The 17,486-nt window shown below is 37.6% G+C and overlaps 1 protein-coding gene across 1 annotated transcript in view; it reads left to right on the forward strand.

The window, feature by feature from the left end:
• The first annotated feature begins 1,480 nt into the window (after positions 1-1,480).
• Positions 1,481-17,486, forward strand: part of FOXN1 (forkhead box N1) — a 38,086-nt gene continuing 22,080 nt past the window's right edge. The window contains exon 1 of the mRNA XM_071765650.1: positions 1,481-1,598. The gene's annotated coding sequence lies outside the window, so the exon portion shown is untranslated. The remainder of the gene's footprint in view (positions 1,599-17,486) is intronic.

Consider the following 17,486-nt stretch of genomic DNA (forward strand, 5'->3'; position numbering starts at 1 on the left):
GTTTCTCAGCCATCAGAGCAAGAATTATAAATTAAAGGCACTGCAGATTTTGAGAATAATTGCGTAAAGATGATGAGTGCAGCCCAGACCATCTCAGAATCTTCCCTGCCAGCTTTAGACATGTAACCTTGAAGGACATCAAATGTAAAAGCCCTTGGAAAGGACAAGTAATTATCCAGCACTATCTTTGAAATCTTCTAGACAGGAAAGAGCATATCCACCCATGACCACTATCTCTATGAGATACCGCAGATAAACTGACAAAATCTTCATTTCCAGTATTAAAGGTTCCTGATAGATCTAATACAATAAAATGGCAAACTGTTGGCAGGAAACAATTCATCACAGGTGAAAATATGGCTTTTCTTCCACAGGTCCCACTGTTATGACATGTGGATGCCATGGTGGATCTTTTCTATCACCAATCTGTGTGATGCAACAGGAATCACAAAAACATTTCATGAATAGCATGAACTTAGCATGAATATAAATATGTCCTCCAAAGCAGAGAGCATGTTTTTATCAAAGTTTCAAGACTTTGTTCAGTATCTTACCATAATCGTGGGAGATAAACATGGGTGTACCTATACAATAACCTGGGGGCCGCAAAGATGTTTCTACTGTTTTGTGGAATGACGATAATTATATTTAGCACTCATTCAAGGCTTTTCATCTTCAAAGCACTTTACAAACATTAATTAATTCTCACAACACCCTATGAGGTAGGTAAGTATTATTACAGTAGGTGTGATCAGGTTTGTGTAGGGGACTGTAGAGTGTGCACAAAGCCAGGCAAGGGCAGCAGAAATACATATTCCTGCAATTGCACATTTAGACTCATATGCCTCTCTACATATCTACACACAAAAAACAAACCTCTACACATAAATATATATACACACCTGCCCACACAAATGCATATACTCCTCCAACCTAGTTCTATTTTTATGACTGTGCTAAGGCACTTTTTTTGGGGGGGGAAGGAGTATCCTCTTGAGTTTATGGGTCTTGTAGTGTTCTTACATTTAAAGATTGCACCATGTTTTGAATTCTATTGTGGAGTTTCTGTTCCTCTCCGTGATGAGAGTTCAAACTGAACAAATGCAGGAAAGGTGCCTATTTCTGGTAGCTGAATACTCTGGTAGTACGGCAATGTCCACACCAGGAAAAAGTGTTTTTAATAATCACAGGTGGATAATAGGTTAGCAAAACACAGTAACAAATGGGTATTTTAAAGCAAAAGAAAAACAGAAATGCTGAGAGGGAACACTCTCTTTCCAGACTGTTAGAGCTCAATACCTGCCCAACTTCTCTGAAGAATTACCAAGAGAACAAGGAAAAAAAAAAAACCAAACCAAAAAACTTGCAGCTTAGTCATATTTGTATTCTTATTAAATGCAGGACTGCCTGAGGCGAACAAGAGCTGATATCATAATTATTGGCTTGCCTAGCCAGCTGCCTTCTCTCACCTGATGTAAGATCAGATCTTTCCAGCCTTTGGAGACTCTGTACCGCTGAGCCTCCACTCTCTTCAGGGCTGTTTGAATGACCTAATCCTGTCCTGGAGCAGCAGCACGCCGTTTTGCTTCAGTAAAAAGGTAAGAGGAAACTTCTGACAACTTCATATAGCTTTTTAGAACTCAGCCGTGAAAGCCAAACGGAAGGGGGAGCAGAACTCTTTTGCCTTGGCTCATCTATTTAATCTGAAGTCCCTGAGGCTGACTTTGAAGAACTTCAGGCTGAGGGAAGGGGAAGGTCAGCACCTACATCCCGTTCCTCGGCAACTCCTATAGGTATTTACCAGCCACGAGGGAAGAGCAGCGAGAGAAGGAGACACAAAAACACACCAGGTAAGTTAAAAGATGCATTGGTCTGGTACTGGGAGAAACAAAGACTGCAGGTGATTTCCCAAAGGAAAAAAAGGTAGCTCTTCTTGTGCCGGGTGTATGCCAGTTTAATCTAAGCTATTTTCTGATCCATAGTTACAAAGAAAGCTGAAATGTTTACCATCACCTGAAACAAAAAAGGAATTAAATAGCAGAAAGACAAACCAAGAGAAGTATTTAAAAAATTTTTTTAAAAAGTGAGAAGTCTCATGTCTCACAGATTAATAATGGATCTGTTTCAAACTTTTCCAATGACAAATTAAAAACTTGGGAAGTAACATGTTTTTAAATCAAGCTTGCTTTTAACCATGGCCTGTGTTTTAAGTGTTACTTTTTACTCCTGTGTTTTGTAGAAGAAAACATTTTTTAGACTTCTTGTATTGAGAGGTGAATGAAGTGACATTCAAAGAGAAGCTAGATGTGTTAACTGCAGGAATTACTAAATTTGAGTAGTGCAAATGGAAACTTGTTTCTTATTTCTTTATATGCACAGCATGTATCTCACTTTCCTTTCCCTCCTTTCTTTGACTGTTAAATTTTCAGCATGAACTGTTTGTATTACAAGCACAATAATTATCAAACCTATAAATAACAACAAGCCATCATTCACTCTTGACCTTCCTGCAAATATATTGAGCATTGGATGAAATCTTGAGGAATTAGACTTTATAGTATAAATGTGTCAGTCTGGTTTTCAGAATCATATGTTTCTAACTTAGACACTGATATGTACCCAGTTGAACTCTGTGAGATTTTAGCTGAAAATTTTTTGTTCAGAACTAACTAAGAGCATAGAAGGACAAAAAATATTAAATATCGAGAATGCATATTTCTTAAGAAGAGATCTGTACTCTGCTTTCAGCCAGGTGATGCCATGTATTATATGTGCAGCCCAGAAAATATACATCTAAAGCACATTGTTTACCTATGTCCTGGAGAGGGGAGATGAACATGGGCGGAAGTAGTATTAATGTAAATTAAATAAGGGGCTACATCCTGGTAATTTGAGCACATACACGCTACCCCAAATGTTAAAATATAGTGTGAAAAAGTATCAGCTTGTACATGAGCTCAGATATTTGTGTAAGATTATAGTGTTCCTAGATATAACTGGAGCCATGTGTTACTTACTGAGATAGGAGTTAGACAGGTATTCCAGGGAGTAAATGTCTATAAAGCCACTGTGATGTGTGTAAGACAGGAACCTGTCAGGAACACATGAAGATGTTTGCCATCACTGCAAAACATTGAACAGAAAGAGAAATGTGTAGAAAGAGGGACATCTACACAGAACAATGTCTCTTTAATCCATGCCTTGTAATAAAAGGCTTTTTCTTTTTTAGGAGAATAGCTTGATGCTCAAATACAGGTTTAGAAGGGGATTGTGAGAAAAACACATAAAAAACCCCAGAGAATGCACTATGCCCTCTTAGAGCATTCATTTTTAAAAACAGAAATTAAAACAAAATGATTGTTTAGGATTCTTGGAAATTAAGCCTTGACCACAACAATATCATTATAACCTTTTGAGCTGCAAATTCCAGAAATTTAACACAAGAAGTGGTGCCATGCAGAACTACTTTCAATCAATAAATTTTTTCCCATAATCTCATTTCATAGGCTGCTAAATGACCAAGGACAGGGAGATGGCAATACAGCCTCCAAAAAAGCCTGAAATAGAAATTCCCAAGTCCTGGGAAGAAGAAGAAAAAAAAATATTGGTCCAGATTAGAACCAAAAGAAGCCTTTGATTACAGCCCAGAGTGACCACAGCTAGATCTGAATCCAAAAGTTCTGCAATAATCCATAAAATAAAAAGTCATAAGGTTACAACAAAAAAACCACTCCCCCCCCCCCCATGTATTCAGCCTTTAAAAGGTAGGGACTCAAAGCACTGGAGAGCACGTAATGAAGAATTTTTACATGTACTACTCTGTCCTGCTTATAAACCCAACAATTACAGATGCAAAATATTGTAGTAGCTTATGCCTCACTCATGCAGAAACTTTGGAAGCTCTTTCTGGCTGGGTCCATTGGAAAGTAGGGAAAAATGTTGTTTTGGATGTGGCATAAGTGAAACAGTATTTGGTAGGTCAGTGTCTATAAGCTATAGAAATAGTAAATGGAGATAACTTGCAGATAGGATTTACTGTTTGTGGCCATGTCCTATTGTTACACAGAGAGCCTGAGCTTTATGATTTGGTCAAACACACCTCTCTGCTCTTCTGCTCCTCAAAAATTATTACCTTGAAATACAAAGAGATTAATTATGGAGATAATGCAGATTAAGCAAGAGGTACAAATAAAATCCTCCTCCTGCACATCTCTGAGTATGTCCAGAGCCACATCTTTCCAAGGCAATTCTTCATTTTGTTAAGATTTGAAAGAAGGGTAGCAGTTCTTAGAAGCTATGCAAGGTTGAAAGAGGATGGAATACCCTGAGTAGGAGCCCACTAATAAACCACCACAGAATGGCATCATTCTGTCTGCCTTTGGAAGGAGAGCCATAAGATGCTGCTCTTTCTTCTGAGTCACTATTGAATCAATGCTCTAACATATTACTAACAACAGGATGCTGCTTACACTAAGTACTAAAAGCAAAGTCTTCACCAATTCTATTTATCAAACCCACTATGCCACTTTAAATAAGATTATGGAACCAATTAACCCTTTTGCCACATTTCAAATATAAATTCAAGTCATGTCCTCAATCATAGCCAGCTGCTTGCTACTTCCCCAACTCCACAAACATCCTGTTTTTTTTGTTGTTTTCTTTTTAATCAATTAACTCCTGTACAATACAGCTCAGTTTTTGCCCTTGGTCATATATATTACTAGTGATTTCTTACCCATGTCGAGAGCTCAGACCCCTCACTATAATCCAGCATGACACATTCACCAGCTTCTTGCAAAAAGCCTCTTCCCAAGGGGCTTCGTGCCCCTTACTTTTCCTTCCTTCACCTAAAAGATCGTTGTATCCCAAACATATATCATTCTTTATTTTATTTGGGATGCAAAACCTTCGAAGTTGTCTGCAGTTGTCATCTTTTTCACTATATAAACAAAATAATAATGCATAAGATTATTATAGGTATTTTACCTAAATTTCCTGACATTTTCAAATGAAGCCTGCATTCTTTGTGCCCTGCTAAATGTTGCTGAGTACTGAAGGGAGCTGCTTAACATGTGGTTAGTAAAGTGATCCCTGTGTAGCCTTTACAAATCTCAACAGTGTCTTTTGAGGCTTAGTAAATATATGTAAAATCATTTTAAGATGTTTGGATGAGACAGGGCTACTGCAATCCAGAGCATTATTATCTTTCTGTTGGTGAAGTGCTCAGAAATGAATGAAGCATATAGGGTGAGGTTCCATCAGAGTCATGTAATGAGGCTAAACATGCTGTCATTTTAACCCAATTTGTTTCCCTCTGTACTGCTGCCTCACCAGTTTGTTAGAGCCTCTCAAAGGAGCTCATCTAGTGTCAGCTTACAACTTCCACACCTAGCCCGTACTTTACTCCTGGAATGGGTAGGTATCCCTGCCCTGCAAACTCTTAACTGCTGGTTCAACAGACCTGCCAGGACAGGTCCCTGCAACATTCCCCTCTGTGGGCAAATGGTAGGATGCCAGAAATATTAGACAGGAACCTGTTCTCCCAGGAATGTAAGTAATTCATAGAAGGAAATAATTTACTATTTTCCCAGCTGGAATAATTAAACAGCAAGGCATTGTCCTCCCAAGCTGTAGAACAGAAGAGCAAAAGGGAAAGAAAAAAAAAGAAGAGCTGGAATGTCCTTCAATATAAATTCCCTTTCCGACTAAAATCTTTCCTCATAAGCCCCACTTTCTAGGCCCCTGACCATTCTTCCCTCCAAATTAGAGCCCATTGTTCCAAAATGTAGTGACAAAAACTGGATACAAGTCTTCAGCTGATGCTTTACCAAGATCAAGAGGAGTTAACTTCACAGCTCTCACAGAATACACTTCTGCAAGCATCTCATACCTGCCAGCATGCCTGCCCTTCTCATGGCATGATGTGGTTGATATCTGTTCAGTTTGTGACCTATTAAAACCTTGATCTTTTTATAAAGAGTTGTGACCTAGTCACTCGTTCTCATTCACCATCTGCATGGTTTATTATTGCTGTAGAGATGTTGAACTTAGTTATTATTGAACTTCATTTTAATTTCTTCAGATCATTTTTCCTGATGCCTTTTGAATAATAATCCTGTCCTCTAAATACATATGCAAAGCTTTCCATCTTCATGCTGTCTCCAAATATGATTAGTGTTCCTCTCTAGTTTATCACCTAAGTCGTTAGTAAAAATACCAAGTAATATAAGACTTTTTAAGAAATCCACTCAAAATACCCTTTTATTCTGACAACAGTCAGTAACTACCCTCAATGATCTATTCCACACAGCTCTGCCTCCATTCTTCTGCAGTTTTATCTGAAATGAATTTTCTTAGTTTGCTTATGAGAATGTCATGGGAGACAATGTAGAAGTCCCAGTGATGTCAGGCTGCCTCACCTGTACACCTCATCTTGTAAGGATAGTGTACAGGCAACTACAGTGCTCTGACAACTCCTTCTGAGCAAATTCATAATGGCTTTTACTTTTACCTTTTTTTCCTTAGTTTGTTGTTTTGGTGGTGGATTTTTTAAAAATTTTGTTCTTTCCAGGGAATCAAAGTTAAATCTGCCACCTGTAATTTCCTACTGCTACTTTCTAGTTTTAAGACACACACTACTTTTACCTCCTTTCAGTCTTCTGCTACAGCATTCATACTCAGCAAATTTTCAGAGACAAAGAGGTGAAGCTCTGTAGTTACTTCATCTGATTCTCTAAATTCACTAGAATGAAATTAATTTGGGCCACTGAACCTGAAGACGTAAGGAAGCCTCAGCCCTGTCCTTTGGGAGGTGAGAACACAATTCTTCAATGTATGAGATCAGAGGCAAACATTAATATTCCAGAATTTCTCATACTCTGACTTGGCATTGCCCCGTTAGTTTTCCATTGTGCTTTAAGGTCACTAATTAATGTATGCCCTACTTTTCCATCCAGGAATAGATTTGGGCTGGGTTTTTTTTCTTTGAAATGCAGAGTGTCTAGAGAGCACTTGATCTACCATACGGATTTGGGGTTAGGTTTGTGATATCTGAATTCTGTTTTGGTAACACAAAAAAAAAAATATTGTCTAACGTCTTTTCTAAGAACCTTTCAAGGCACTAAAAAATTACATACTAGAGCTTTCAAGATTAGCCATTAATGCCAGGCACTCTGTTTGGGATAGTCTGCACATAGTCTTCCAAGTTGTTGAGCAATAATGCCACTTATTCAAATATATGGAAATTTACTGTCCACACATCAGTTCAGTACAGAACATAAAATACTGGTATGGAAAGTCTCTTCGCCCCACAGACTTTTCATTCAGTGGTTAAGACTCACTAGAAATCTAATAATGGCTTCCTAGATTTCTGTCCATTCTCACATAGGTCCCTTGCATTTGGATTTGACATGCATTGGGTACCAGTAATTTTCAGCAGACAAACTTATAAGCCAGAAAATAAATGAGGCAGAGCATAATTCAGTCATACCTGTTCTTTTTTTTCTCCCTAGCCTTATAAAAATACAACAGGGAACTGTTTTCAACAGGGAAAATAAGTGAGATTTATCTTTGCATATATTCAATGTGACTCAAAAGGACTGCAAAGGGAACTGCAAAATTTGGCCCATAGTGAGAGTTTTCATTATTGCTGAAAGTCTCCACAGAAGAAGCAATTTAGAAAAATAAGATAGTAAACAAAAATAGAAAAAGTTCAGGAAATACAAACAGAAAGGTCTGTCACATATAAAGAAAAACAAACTAAAATTTAAGAAAGAATGAAAACATGGAAACTGGAAATACACATATACCAAAACTGAAGGTAGTATGTACCAGGAATGAACTCCTTAAATTTATTATGGATAATCAAATCACCACTATGGAATTCTGAAAAATAAGAGCAGGATGGATCTACGATACTTGCTTCTGGTTTTACATGCTAGACAAATCAAGTTTCCACCTTTAATTCATAACTACCAATGCAAAAATAAAAATTGTGATTCTAGTATATTAACTATTTCAGCAGCACTGTGTTTCTCAAAAAATGTAGGTTATGCCAAGAATAACAATAAGAAAAGTGGTAACTGGCAATATTTAACTTGGAAAGAGAGAAGGAAAGGAATACTCTATAGCAAAACAAATACAGAGAACCCATATGAAGATTTCCTTTGCCCTAGTTTAGCAAGCTGGATTTGATGATGTGTTCATTAGTGATGTTTAATGTTCAGAAAAACAGGCATGGTTTTTGTAATAAACAGGCCCTGTATTTCCCTCACAGAAGAAACTACACACACGCCTGTTTTTCAGCTGTTTCCCTGCTGATGTTCTGCCTTCCACTTCAGTCTAGCTGACCTGGCATTGAGCAGGGAGAGTTGGACTGGATGACCTCCTCAGCTTTCCTATCTCTCCAGATCTCTCTACTGGTGTTTCTGCTATATCAGTCTTCTTATGAACTGAAAACAATAGCTGTGAAAACCAGGCACCTTTATAGCTCTACAGACCATGGAGAAAAATGGTGTTCAATCATAGCATGAGATCTGCCACAGGAAGCTACTGTCACCACAAAACAACAAAGAAAGCAAAGTATGAGGTTGCTTCCAGAATCTGACTGACCTCTGCACCAGCAAAGAATAACTAAAGCTGGCAAAATTTCTTTATTTCTCATATAGAAATCCCTTACATGCAAAACCAATCTCAAACATGGATGTCCTTCTTGGCTATAAAACATGTTACATGCTTCATCACTGAAAGTTACTACAACAGAAAATTCTGGGTCTAGCTGGAAAAATATAAATCAGAGAGCATACATAGGTAAATGCAAAGGAAAAAAGTCTGAAATAAAACATGTTAGTTAATTGCAAGATATTACTTTATGAATAAACATCTAAAAAGACTCCAAGCAGCACACTCTTTGTTCAGTACCCTGTTTTCCTTTTCTGATTTTTTTTTTTTTTTAATTCCAAGGAATTCCTAACACTATGTTGTGCATGTGCAGTCTATAGTGCCCTCAAAATACCATAGTATTACAAATTTAGTCCTATACTTGTTCAGTCAATCTGAAAAAACTAAAATATTAGAATGGGTGAGAAACTGTATTACAGATAGAGGTCTTTAAGAAAAAGGAAAAGCTTGAGCTGTTGCTGTTATCGATGTTGATACAGATTTGTAGGGGTTTCATAAAATATAAATATAGTAATACGTCAATTATCTTTTTTCTCCTGAAATTACTGTTCTAGGGAAAGGGTTAGTAGTAATATAAAACTCTACTTCTATTCCCTTAATGAATATTCTTTATCAGCTGTACATTAAGAACTGGAAACAAACACCTATAAAAATTCTAATTTGCATTATTTTTACATACAAGAAAACAGAATACTGTTTGAAATACATTTAGGTTTATATCTTTTTCTTTAATGTGGTAATCCCTCCCTTACATCAGTTAGCTATGTTTTATGTATCACTGAAATTTAATATTTTAAGAGAAGAAATAAGCAGAGTTTTGACCTCTTTCTACCTAGCTTCTCCCAAAAAGGCAAGATTCCATTTCAATTTTTTTTACACTAAAGGAGAGAATGGATAAAATCCCTCTTAGAGGGCGCATGAGTCTCCAAGGAAGAATCTCTTGTACTTTACAAGCTGCATGGTGATATATGTGTGTCAAATGCAACAAGAGTAGAGAAGGGAAAATGCAGAACTTCTAAGATTCCTGTTTGTTTTTAGCTTTTTTTTCTTGTTTCTAATTTTTCTCTATTACGAATTTTGCAACTGCATCAAGTCCATGTACATAATTCAATGCACTTGCTTAAATGGTGCATCCTAAACGAAACAGCAACTGTTTATTCCGACTGCTTATTGCAAAACAGTTTCTGCAGACACAGTTTTTGGATGCTTGCTGTTTCTGTGCAATTCTTTCCCTTTATTTCAAGGATGTAATTACCTGTTTTGTGGTGAAGAAAATCTCTGTTTTCTAAAGTCACTGGGGCCTTCCTACAAGTGAGAAGCAGGGAAGGCTACTCATTGTGTAATAGAACTGAATTTCTCCAAAAAAAAGCAAAAGCTGTGAACTTCAAATTTTCTAGTTTTTGTGATTTATTTAATTTAGTGGTTTATTTTTTAAATAAATTTGCTATACTTTAATTAACTATAATTTAGGACAAAAATAAGTAAAAGTATACTATTGTGCAGTGGACATGCTTGCCCTGAAGAGATCACCTCAGTAGGTGGACAGACACACCACCAGACAGAATTCAGAATTTGTTAAGAAACAGTGGAGAGTAGATACACTATTTTGAATACATATATATATAGCTCTTAAGGAAGATTTTCAATTGTTTTAGCCATAAAAAAGTCAACATATTTCAACATGGAAAAGATTACTGTTATGGTCCCCATTTCTTAGATACTCTATTGATAAATAATTTTGAGATTCAGGCTCTGAAGAGACGCACCTAAGGCCCTGAAGAAGGGTATGCATGTCACAAATTTCTGCTTTTTCTTTTCACTGTTTTTTGCTGAGCAATGTAATTAACACTGTTAATTAATTAGTAGTGCTCTCCTGCTCAGTCAGATAATGGCCAAATAAAAAATTAATATAAACCACCCCATGTTTCACAAGGCAGATGGACCTGGCTGAAAAGTTCATCTCATATGAACAAATTACATTATTTCACAAAAATTTTGCATCAAGCATTTAAGTTGTGCTGGCTTGAACAATGTGCTTCTAAACAACCAAGATAGAAGAGAACCAGGAAAAGAAACTTGGCTTTGTTTTGCTCTTTTATAAGAAAGAATTTTCCCAAAGACTGAAGAACTAAATACATTTAAATTAAAAAATGAAATAGCTGTTCTTGATGCTTCTACTTTTAACAGTAAGGAAGCAGTGTTTATGAAACAGAAATAGACTCCAAGGAATAAATTAAGCATTGGGAAAACAGGTGGGTGTAGCAGCAGAGCGAGTACCTGGAAATTGGGGAGGGTAAATCAGAAGAATCATCACTGGTCACTTCGCATTGAAGCAGAGAGAAGCCTAATTGGGTGAATGAATTTTGGTGCAATTTAGTCTGTCAGATACGTCCATATTCACAGCTTTTAGAGACTTCTATACTGGTTTCATAATTGTAAATAGGGTTGGTTTTAGCTCTGCCTGTTCTATCGCAACTTCCCTCATTTTCAGATCTTTTTTCCCCTGGGAACTTCCTTTGTACTTAGATTAGCAGCAGACATTATGTTTTCTAAGGCTTACAGAGATTGAACATAATCCTTCCCAGGAAGTTTAATGCCTTCCTGCACGACTTCTTGTTTTGTTCACCATGTTAGAATTTGCTTTCCTCCTCCCTCCCCCTTTCTTTTAGTCTTCCTAATTTTGAGTCACTTGTATCTCGTCTTGTTCTCAGCAGTTATTCCTTACCGAAGGATTAGCATATTTGTATGTTACTCATTTTGCAAAACAATGTCAGGCCTTATTTTCTCGTAAGTTTCTTTAATCTCCAAACTGTCCCTCATTTATTCTTCAGTCTGTCTGTCTCTTGCTCCTCCTGGTACTCCAGAGACGATGCTTTAAATTATAAAACTCAGTTCTCAACTCAACTTGATGCTGGGATGTGAATGAGTTGGTAATTCTCGGGGCAGGGAGCACAGGAATAATAAGGCATAGGAATAATAAGGCATTTACATCTTTGTTTCTTCACCCTAAGGTTTTTTCTCCCTCTCCCTTTTCCCTAACTAATATGTTACCGTTTACACTGCAGAGAATTCATGGCATACACAAAAATTCTCTGGTTTGCAATGCAGTGCACTTGATACTGAAAAACATCCATCCTGGGAGAAACCAGAGGCCCAACTAGCCCAGTATCCTATTTTCAGCAAGAAACAAGATCAAATGCCTGACGAAGAGAATAAAAACAGCAAATGATTTGCAAGTCACAAACCTCTCTCAGAACTGGTGTCGATCTATTTAATAAGCCACAATGGATTTTCCTTTCCATTAACCTGTCCAGCTATCCCTTGAATCCATACACATTTTTTCATCTAGAGCACACTATGGCAAGGGCTTGCAAAGCTTAGTTACACGCTGGTGTGAAGAACAACCTCCTTTTGCTAGTTTTCCATCTCCTTCCTGCTAGGCTCATCTGATGGTCTGCAGCTGCTGAATTAGACAGACCTTTCCTATGCCCATTCACCCTCTCCACACCACCTGTGATTTAAAAGGTCTCTTTCTTTCTTTTACCATCACCAATCATAATTTTTCCAAGCCAAAGCCCACTCACTCATTCCTCATACAGAAACCAGACGAGACCTCTGATCAGACTTGCAGCCCCTTCCTCAACCCATCCTGTATGACTGTCTTCTTTTTGATAGGGACAACCAGAACTGTGCCAGAGAGCAAAGCTGCATGGCTTTATATCATGGAAAAAGTGTTTTGGAAAATCTGTTTGTTCTGGTTTTCTCTCACAATTCTTAAAATTTTACTTTATTTTTATGATTGCTATTGTTGTTAAGTTGCTGTTTTCATGTAATTATTCATCATTACACTTTTCTGTGTTTTAACAGTCTTCTACATTACTGGGTTGTTTTTTTTTTTAATTAATTTTTTTTTCCTTAAGAGGAAGTTAAGATTGCTTAAGGTAAAATTTTGGTGCTTCACTTTGGATTTACCTATGAGGTTAAAAGCCCCATCACTGAATCTCAAAATGTCTTTTTGCTATTCCTCCCACCTAATCTTCATCATAACTATTCAGAATAACATCATCATTTAAAAGGTTTGTCATAGCACTTTTCATCTCTTTTTCCAGGTTCTTTGTGAATACATTAATCAACACAAAGTCTAAGCAGACTCCTAATAATTACCCCAGCACCAGTGACCTTCTGTGTAAAAACTAACCACTCACCTTCACTTTTCAGTTCCTATCTTTTTACCAACTATTTATCCAGGCAAAGATCTTGTCTGTGGATACTCAGGATTTCAGTGGATTTTTAGTTCCCTTAAGGTCTTTTGATGAAGCATTTTGACAAAACCTCTTTCTGGTAGCCTAAGAAAATTATCAGCCAGATTTCCCCACTATACCTAAACACTTTAACATGGGAACTAGTATTGACTTCTGCACATATAAAAGCAAAACATTTTCTTTAAAACTAAAAGTTTTGTGGACAGAAAGGCCATTGCTAGGACAGAAAAGTTCCCTCCCAAGAAATAAATATCTCCATTACCTGTTCCTCCATCTTTACTACTTCATATGCAACATTTTTCATGCATGCCTAGGAATAGGTGTCAGCAGAATACATCACTCCAAATCAGCTGTGCTTCTATGAGCTAGCTGAGTTAGTTACCTGTTGCTAGCTGGATGCTGGAAGACCTTTGATCTTAAGAAGCCAAAGTAGGACCTTGAGTCTTGTGGGGGGGTTTCTGTGTTTCCCCAGAAACTAAATGCTTGAACTAGTGCTGCATTACTTCTCACTGCATATGATTTCTTTTCTTCACTGGGAGTCTCAGAAGCCAGTGTAAACTAGACAACCCAGACTAAACAAATAAAGCAAGAACTGTAGTTTGCACTGATTCCATTCAATTCGGTGTAAAACAAACAGAAATTGTTCCAATGAAAACGACCTTGCAGCAGCTTTGCCTGATAACATTAAGAAACCAAAACAGGTGTTTACAGGTGAAATTCCCCTTTATACATGCACTGTAGGCAGACATTTCCAAAGCAAAAACTCCCAAAACACCACAGTTAAACAGCACTAGAACATGGTTATCCGTGTCTCTGCTGTTTTTCTCTTTAACACATCTCTGTTCAGTGAATCAGTCATTCAGTTTTTTGTTTTTTCTTTTAACATACTCAGCTTACGACTGTGCAAATAAGATTCCCAAATCCATTCCTCAGATCAAATAAAGGTAATTACAGAGCTTACTGTGGGCGATTCCCAGTGGGAGGGTGGGAGTGGCCACGGGTGGGGCTGCAAGGTGAATACTGTACATGCACAACAGAGAAAATGGGAATGTACCACACCCATCATAAAACATGCTGCCACAGCCAGCAACAGAAACCATTAGGGTGGATCATCATACACACCTTCTCATAAAGACAGAAAGATGGCATGAGATCCCAAGATGAACTCTCAAGTCACAGGGAGATGAGCATGACTCACTGAGAGAGAAAAGGAACGTAAAACAAATTATGAGACTACTGAAGGATCTATGCCATGTGTCCCCCACCTTCCCCTGCATGATGTTCAAAGAGGATTAATAGGGTACACCACATTGCATACTGCCATTACACTTCCAATAGGTAATTCATGGCAACATCTTACTATTAATCACATTTATTACCTTAGTAGAGAAGAAGCAAAGAAGAGGGTCACAATATGCTCTATGGTCAGTGCAGAGTAGTGGTAACTCCTGAGCCATGTTTCTAATTATACCATTCAGTGGTTCTCACATTTTTGAGATGCTAATCAATCTTCTAGCATTTGTCTTTCATTTCAAATTTAATGATGATCTCTAAAAAAGGGAATTTATATAAAATATTGTTTAGAGCCCATAGATCACAATAAAAACCAGGAACTAGACTGGCTATAGTAGAAGGGAAAGAGATCCATTGGAATACATCAAAATAATGAATGACGTGGTGCAAGAAAGGAGAGCAACATGGATGCATATTGCAGGGACAGAAAAAAAAGATGGATAAAGGAATACTTAGAAGGAGGCAACCTGCATAATGATAAGAGAAAGGGACACTGGAGAGAACAAAAGATTACATGAAAGAGGATTATAAAAAAAGATAAGGGTGAAGCACAGGTAAGGACTGTGGCAGACACCTGGAGAAGAGTGAAATAGTAATTCCCTAATACATTCTCCTAGCTTTCAGCAATCTGTAGTTTATTAATTTTTGAGCCAAAGAAGGTTTCTTTTTATCTGCTGTTCAGTTCAGTGGATATAGCAGCTTTCTATTTAGTTCTTCCTATGATTCTTTTATAAACCACATGATTGTACTGACACCTGTACTATACATTGCAGCTATACATTGCCACTCCCCAGACCTGCTGGAGAGTAAAACTTTGCTCTGAATTCAGCCCAAAGAATTCAGTTACACACTTGCTATGATCAGCCCGTGAACACGCTGCGCTGCCGTTATCTCTTGTGCTGGTTTGACCTGCCAACCAAGTTCAGTTATTCATGAAAGAATCGCCCAGTTTTTGTATCATATTAACTACTTCAACTCTTGGAACCGTGTCTGATTTCATGCTTAGATGTCTAGTATAAAGCAATGAAATTTCATACTCCTCATTCAGGAAAGAGCACAAGCATTCATCCAGAAAACAGGACAGGGTATGCAAAGGATGGGGTTTTGAAAATACCATCAGAGTTGCAAAGCTGGTCGGGAGAGCTAACATCTTTTAAAATTAGGTTAACTGGTAGAGTTGGAAAGATGTGCTAGTATTTATTATGGTGAGGAAAAAGATGCAAGGAAAACCAAGTCCAAATGACAAGCTCACTCAACTTCTTAGCTCAATTTCTCCTTGCTTGGTTTCTGTTCAATACCAAGTTCCCTTTCTGCTGAGCTTCAACACCCATGAAGGACTTCTCTATCAAGAGCTTCCAAAATGATGGGTCTGCCCAATCTACAAGAAATATGGAAGTTCTTAGTGTTGCTATCTCAGACAAGATGCATACATTTCTGACATGTCTTCCATTTCTGCATAACTTAATACTCCAACATTAGAGATAAAATACATACTCACAATGAACAGGATACACAGTGCAGCTGAGGAGAAACCCTATGATCTCTTTTTCCCAATTTTGAGTGAATTGCCATGTGGAGGAAAATGTAACAAATATGTAATAAATCACAAATATCTGCAAGAACAGACATGCCCCTCCTTCTTCACAGTGTGTCAGAAGCAACAGATGCAGAATAAAAGATTGTAATGGTTTTCTTAATGGCTTATGATAGCACAGACCACTACACTGCCTATCACTCTGAAATTTCTCAGAGAATCACTGCATCGTTTTCTTCTCCATCATCATTTTCCATTTGTCATAACATCTTTTGCTATTCATAAAGCCACCATGTTTCCAGCAATCAACACCCTTCACTAATATTTACCTTAATTTACTACTAAATGTGGAAGTCACCAAGTGATCTAACTTTCTCTCCAACCTCTAATGAAAATAATAAATGCATAAAATACCTTAGAGTTAATCTTAAACCCTGAAGTATCTCACTAGACTACGTGGTCTGTTTAGATTTTTTTAAAAATCCCAAAGAGTAATCTCTTTCTTGCTTTGGAAAACATCAGTGTGATTTGTAGAGGAAAAAGATGATTTAGTGTTTGGGGGAGGAGGCAGAGAAGAGAGTGGATCATACAAACCAGTGTCAAGCAAGGCTCAGTGAGCTGCCTAAGGCACGCATACAGAATGAATTATGAATTGGGGAACATCCAAACACACCTTCCTCTCATGAAAATTGATCTCAGCCCCAAGGGATGGAGAGGGCATTTACAGTAACATGCAGCATTTACAGCAGTTTGGGTTGCTTAGAGGGCCCAGTGCTGAGCTCTGGTGAAGTGTATTACCAGCAAAAGGCCCCCCAACTATCCAGAGAAGACACAAAACCAAGAATTGTTTAAACTATGGATTGCTGCCACAGGACTCCAGTCATGCAGAGCTAATAGATCAGCTGCTGCTACCTTGCTTACCCAAATGCTCAGCTGAGGTTACAGTTTCTCACTATTTTCTTTTTTTAAAGATAGTTATCTTATCACAGGAGCCTAGATTTGTCACGCAACATTTACAAAAGTAGAAGTAACGTGCTGGGGAGAAATGGTTCCAGCTACATCTGTGATAATTAGATACCTTTTTCCAAGTCAAAGCATCATTGTTTTCTTTAACACACCAAGGCAATCCATAATTTCCTTAAGCTCTGTCTCCCAGGTAGAGTTTATTGTAAATGATTTATTGTAATCCTGACTATTGACAACCTCTGCTGACTGTAATTTTTTCTCCCTTAAAGTAGATTTGTCAGGTCAGTAAGTGGTCTCTTCCCTAAAATCTACCTCAACAATGCAAAGTGTTTTGTTTTCTGCTTTATTTCTACAAAATAAAGTTAGTGTCTACAAGGCATATTTTAAAAAACAAAAATGAGATGTAAAGAGCAGCAAAGATTTTTCAGTGTGTTAGTGTGGCAGTTTTTACTTATCTTTGTTCACAGCCTGCTGCAATACACACCAGTTTGGAATGAGAAGCTTGGGTGCCAAGAACAAATGAGAAAGTCAGAAGTCCACAGCAAGAGATTTTTCTCTTACAGCAAGACATATACAGAGCATACCATTTCTAGGACAAGGATAACTTGGAGAGGCATTTATTACTGAGCTGCTGAAGAATGGTGCTGATCTTAATGCAAAAACTGAAAACAGGACAATGATCATAGGCTTGGGATTCTTCCTGATGAGGGATCCCTCTCCTCTGAACTGGATTCTCAAAGACATTAAATAAC

The sequence above is a fragment of the Heliangelus exortis genome, chromosome 21, assembly GCF_036169615.1.
Source record: "Heliangelus exortis chromosome 21, bHelExo1.hap1, whole genome shotgun sequence".
Classification (NCBI taxonomy): Eukaryota; Metazoa; Chordata; class Aves; order Apodiformes; family Trochilidae; genus Heliangelus; species Heliangelus exortis.